Here is a 6,091-nt window from a genome sequence, read left to right on the forward strand (position 1 = left end):
TTACCGTCTTCACTGATTTGTTCAAATCTGTTCAAACTGAAAAGAAGTGAAAATTAAGTGCGTTATCAGCTGTTAATGTGTCTACATTTTGGGGGGATACTACATGTACATTCAATGGAGAGACTTTTCCATCAGTTGTCTGACCTCTTTGTACCTGTTTTGGGGGACAGCCCATATTTACATCCAATGGGGACTCATTGTCCATCAGCAACCCGACCTCTCTTTACCTTTTTGGGGGACAGCCCATATTTACATCCAATGGGGACTCATTTTCCATCGGCAGCCCTACGTCTCTTTACCTTTTTGGGGGATAGCCTATATTTACATCCAATGGGGACTCATTGTCCATCAGCAAACCGACCTCTCTTTACCTTTTTGGGGGACAGCCCATATTTCCATCCAATGGGGACTCATTGTCCATCAGCAGCCCGAGCTCTCTTTACCTTTTTGGGGGACAGCCCATATTTACATCCAATGGGGACTCATTTTCCATCGGCAGCCCTACCTCTCTTTACCTTTTTTGGGGACAGCCCATATTTACATCCAATGGGGACTCATTTTCCATCTGCAGCCCTACCTCTCTTTATCTTTTTGGGGGACAGCCCATATTTCCATCCAATGGGGACTCATTGTCCATCAGCAGCCCTACCTCTCTTTACCTTTTGGGGGGACAGCCCATATTTACATCCAATGGGGACACATTGTCCATCAGCAGCCCTACCTCTCTTTACCTTTTTGGGGGACAGCCCATATTTATATCCAATCAGGACTCATTTTCCATCAGCAGCCCTACCTCTCTTTACCTTTTTGAGGGACAGCCTATATTGACATCAGTTGGCATCAATCTTTCTCTTTGGGAGTCACACCTCTAGTGTGTATATGGCCGGTTTCCTGACACATGGTTTCCGGTTTCCTAAGGTGCTCTCCTGGGATGGGCTTGGCCTGGGGACCGGGGCTCTATAAAGAGGTTTTCCTTTGGCTTTAATGTGCTGACAAAGAACTGGGTGTGCAAATGTGTTCTGTCTCCGAGTGCTGTGACCTGTACTGATTAGCCATTGATTCTGGAACACAAGGATGGGTTTGTAATAAAATGAGTTGGAGTAGAATTGAGTCCTGGATTTCCTCACCGCTCGTCACTGGCAGTGATGCCCGGGCTCCGGGCTCCCCGCGTCTGCCCCCGGGTCCTGGGCCCCTGGAATGCAGACCTCCCTCGGCCAGGAGGCCAGAGAAGGGGAAGCCAGGTTTCCTGTTTCCCAGGCAGCCGCTCTTCCCAGGCCTTGGTGTGTTTTAAGTCCCTCTAAGTGGAATCCCATTTTGATTTGGGATTTCTATCACAGCAGGAGCTCAGCTTAAAATGATCCTTAGGTTTTCCAAGGCCACTCAACTAGGAAGAGGCCGAGGAGGGAGGAGGGCGGCAGGTGAAGATCCCCCCTGACCTGACCTCATGGCGGCCCGTCCAGCTGCCGCCTGCGTGTCCCTCCTCCCTCACCAGCCTCTTCTGTAAGGTGCTTCCTGTGGCCTCCTTTCCTCTTCTTTCCAAGGCCCTGCCCCTGGGGGAGCCGCCCCCTCTGCGAGCTGCCCTCCCCAAAGCTGGGAGCCAGACAGAGCATGTGGACCCCTGCAGGCCGCCTCCCCTCCGCCATTGGCTGTTGCAGGGTCTGAACCTGAAGGGTCACCCCTGGGAGCTCTCAGCCTCTGTCCCCTGATTCTCTCCCCTCTGGGACAGCTCTTCAGGGCTCACACTGGCCGGTCCCTGCGTCCCCCCTCATCCTTCCCACAAACACTCATTGGAGCTCCCTGTGTGCTCGCTCCCGGGTTCCACCGTGGAGGCAGCCCCCTCCCTGCCCCTCTGCAGGGCTGAGCCACCTGCTCCCCAGCACTGACCGCTCCTGAGCTTCAGGCCTGAGGTCGCTGCCTTAGACCCCCTGCCCGGGCTGCAGGCTTCTCCACTGTCCCTGACTCCTCTGGGCTCCCTGCTTATCCAAGGCTACCAACTGTCAATCACAGAAGCCAAAACCTGGGATGCCAGCTGAACCCCTCCTCTCTCTCCACTTCCCACAGGTGATCGCTCCCCTGAACCTGGGTCTGGAATGGATCTGGAATGTGCCCACCCCTCTTAGCTGACTGTTCTCATCCCAGGTCCCCCTGACACCCCTGTCCCTGGGTCTTGGCAGGGCCTGGCCAACTGGTCTGCCTGCCTCCCACAACTTCTCAGCCCCCTGGCACCTCTGGCATCCACCCCGCTGACCTACCTTTGTGAACCTCCCTCCCTCAGCCTCCACACCAGCTACACCCGCCAGGAGCAAAAGGAGGATGCCCTCCAGCTCTGTCAGCCCCTGCGGGGGAAGCTGCTGAAGGCGGGGTGGTATGCTAAGCCCAACTAGAGACATGCTGAGCCCGAGGCCCACCTAGTGTGCCCTGAGGCAGCCCTGCCTCCCCAGAGCCTGTCTCTGGGCAGAGCCAGGCCACCGAATACCGCCCCCCCTACCCCCTCCCGCACAGCTGCCTTCTGGTGCACGTCCATGAACACAGCAGCCATCGTGGCCTCAGCCCAGCTGCTTGGGACCCACAGGCCACAGGCCAGCAAACAGGAGTCACCTGAAGGCAGGGGTTCTGAGGACTCGGTGGGGGGGGGGGGGAGGGGCAGTCAGAGAAACAGCCAGCCACGCCATCTGCCCCAGCTCCTTCACAGCCTGGGTCCCCAGTGCCAACCACTGGACTGGAGGCGCTTCTCACTGGCTTCCCCAAAGGAGACGCTGGCTCCTCTGCTTCTCACCGCCCCCCGCAACCCCCCCCCCCCCACCACCACACACACACACACACACACAAACCCTATTTGACCAGGTAGTTAATTTTCTGGGGACTACAGGTCCGTCTTGTCCCCTGGCTTGAGACACAAGCCCTGGAGAAGCAGGACCCCTCACTGCCTGGCTTAATAGATAAGGGGCCCTGCTGGGGTCTGGCTGGAACTCTGTCCCCAGCTGCCTCCCATCAGCTCAGCAGCCACCACTCCTCCAGGTCCAGGGAGCACATGCAACCTGCCCCAGAATGACAGGGGACCAGCCCAGCTCAGGGAAGGAGCCCACAAGGGGGCTCTTGGTCTCTCACTGGGGCTCTTGGTCCCAGGTGGCGACCTGATGGAGCCTCTCCACTCTCCTGCTTTCTCCCAGGACCCTGGGGCTCTCCGAGTCCCACCCTTCGGGAAAGTGACTCCTTGGCTGCCCCCACAGAGCAAGGCCCAGGGAAGCCCCAATCCTCCAAGCGTTTTAAATACCTGACAAACCCAAGTTCACCCTTGGAATGAGCCCTTCCCACCCACAACAGCCACCACCACGTGGGACACTCCAAGTCCCAGCACCTGGGAGCTGCCAGATAGGTTGGAACCCGCACACAGTTGCGTGAAGTGGGTACGGGGGGTCGACTAGGCTTTTAGGTGGGAGTCGCTGGGCAGGGCGCAGGAGGGCTCTCACCTTGGTGACATTGAGGAAGGTGGTCTGGCCCATTGCTGCCCCTCACCAGCTTCCGCTCCAGCTCCTCCCTCAGATGAGCAAGTGGATCTTGCCCACATGTGGGAGAGGAGCGCCTGCAGGATGGTGGCCTGGATTCCAGGCAGATGCACTTGGTCTGGCAGCGGGGGCGGCATCCACACCAGCTGGGCTCGGCCTCCAACGGCTCCTCCGCCCGCGGGACCCTGGAGGACCTGGACGAGGCAGTAGCAGGAGCCAGGAAGCCCAGCGGTTCCTGTGACTCGCGGTCCCCAGGCTTGTCCTCCTCACCGATGTGGGCACCTGTGGCCACATCTGCCAGGCTGGCATGCCAGGATGGTTTGCCGCTGCAGCGCCACCTGGTGGCGCCTCTGGGCAGTACCAGGAGGCCACCCTGGGCTCCTTGCTGCCATCCTCCTGTGCTCAGGAGTCTGGGTTAGTTCCTCCACCCAGCATTGCTTACTGACAGTCTGTCCCTGCAGAATAACTTCAACACAGGACACTTCTGCATTCTGACCAAGTCAGTGTCGAGAGCCAGAATTTTCCATTAGGTCACTGGTTTGCTCATCATCATGTACAATATCTGAGCTTTTAATTTTTGACTTATTTTATTAAATGTTTTATATTAAAGAAGGAAATAATTTTTTTGTAGATGTTATAAAGGAGGGTATGTCATTATATTGTCTGTGTACCAGGTGTCAGGAAGTTATAGTCAGCGGGTGAAATCTGGACTATTGCCTGTTTATATATGTCCCATGAGATAAGAATCATTTTTATTCACTTTTTAAATGTTAGAAAACAATGAAAAGAATATTTTTGATACATAAACATAATATGAAATTAACATTTTGGTGTCCATAATTACTGTTTGGTGTCCATAATTACCGTTTCACTGGGAGCAGTCATGTACAATCATTTACACATCGTCTTTGGCTACTTGCAAGTTACAATGGCAGAGTTGAGTAGTTATGACCAGCATGGTATTGTCTACAGAGCCCAAACCATTTACTACCAAACCCTTGACACAGGAAGTTTGCGGACCCTTGTCCTACACAGAGTAGATGAAGGCCGTGTGCGTTATTATTAGCACTGTATTTGGATTTCAAATGATTTTAAATGTCGCATATTGCACATTTTAAAATCAACAAAATATGCCTAGCTAGTCTTGCTCAGTGATTGAGCATCAACCAATGAACTAGGAAGTCACAGTCTGCTCTGAAACCTGGATATTAAAGTAGCATCCTGGATATTTGGTAACATGCCCCAAAGGGGTGTGCTTTAGTGATAAATCTCCAATGAAATCTGTTTCAAGGCTATTTCAAGGATGAACCAACTTCCAGGAACTCTTCACATTTCGCCATTCTTGGAAAAAGATATCCTTGATGCCTAAATGTGATCATTTCCCAATTATACTAATTCTAGGAATAACCATATGAAGCCTTATCTGCAAATAGTAATATTGTTGGACTTGGAAGATAACAAGGTCCCTCTGTTTAAAATCCTCCCTGTGTCCCAATCAAAAGAGTGACTCTATTCTTAGTGTTTTTCTAAATATTTACTGTCCTCTGCAATTCATTTGCCCTGTGTACTCACTGTCTTTTAGTCACGCCAGTCTTTAAACTTCCAGATACTTTACATAATCTACCAGATGACTCTTATGGTTTATGAACATTCTGAAGTTATAAGAAAAAATACTTGCTCATACTTGCTAATACACCTAAGTTCCCAATATTTCAGAAGCAATATTCTAAAAGACCACAAGATGGGGGTATTCCTGCATACAAGCAAATTCTCAAAGCAGTGCATTGAGCTCCCAAGTGTCAAGTTCTGCTTTGTTGGTTTCTGTTTGTTTGTTTGTTTGTTTTTCTAAGATTTATTTATTGATTAAGTTATTACAAATGTGTTCTTATCCCCACATTACCCTACCCATCCTTCCCACTCATGCCCTCACCTCCCTGTTGTCTGTGTCCATTGGTTAGGCCTATATGCATGCAAATAAGTCCTTTGGTTGATCTCTCCCTCTTACCCCCACCCTCCCCTACCTTCCCATTGGGGTTTGATGGTCTGATAGATGTTTCTCTGTCTCTGGATCTGTTTTTTTCATCAGTTTATGTTGTTCATTATATGTACCACAGTCTCTGGTGGTCTAGTGCTTAGGATTCGGCGCTCTCAAGTTCTGCTTTGACCAATAAGGTAGTCATTACCCACATGAGGCTAATTTAAAATGAAGTAAAGGAGAAATCACACTCCTAAGTGGCACTAACCACCTATTGAGAGCTCAATAGCCCTATGTGGCTGCTGGCTACACTGCTGAGCAGTGCAAAATAAAAACATTTCTATTCTCACAGATTTTCTAGTGATTTTAAAATTAATTTCCTTTCATTTAAAAAATGGAGAAAGTTTTAGAAAGTGCTGATTCTTCCTATTATTCATAATGCTGAACAAGTGGAAAAAACTTAAATTTCCAGCGATAGAATTTTGGTTCTCTGAATTGTGATTTAAACATATGCTGGAATATTACAAAGCCATTAAAATAGTCTTTTCTTAGAATGTGCAGGAAGGTTTATGGCATAATTTTAAGAACAAGAGGAAGCAAAAAGTATGTG

The sequence above is a fragment of the Myotis nattereri genome (assembly GCF_964212035.1).
Source record: "Myotis nattereri genome assembly, chromosome: 3".
Taxonomy (NCBI): Eukaryota; Metazoa; Chordata; class Mammalia; order Chiroptera; family Vespertilionidae; genus Myotis; species Myotis nattereri.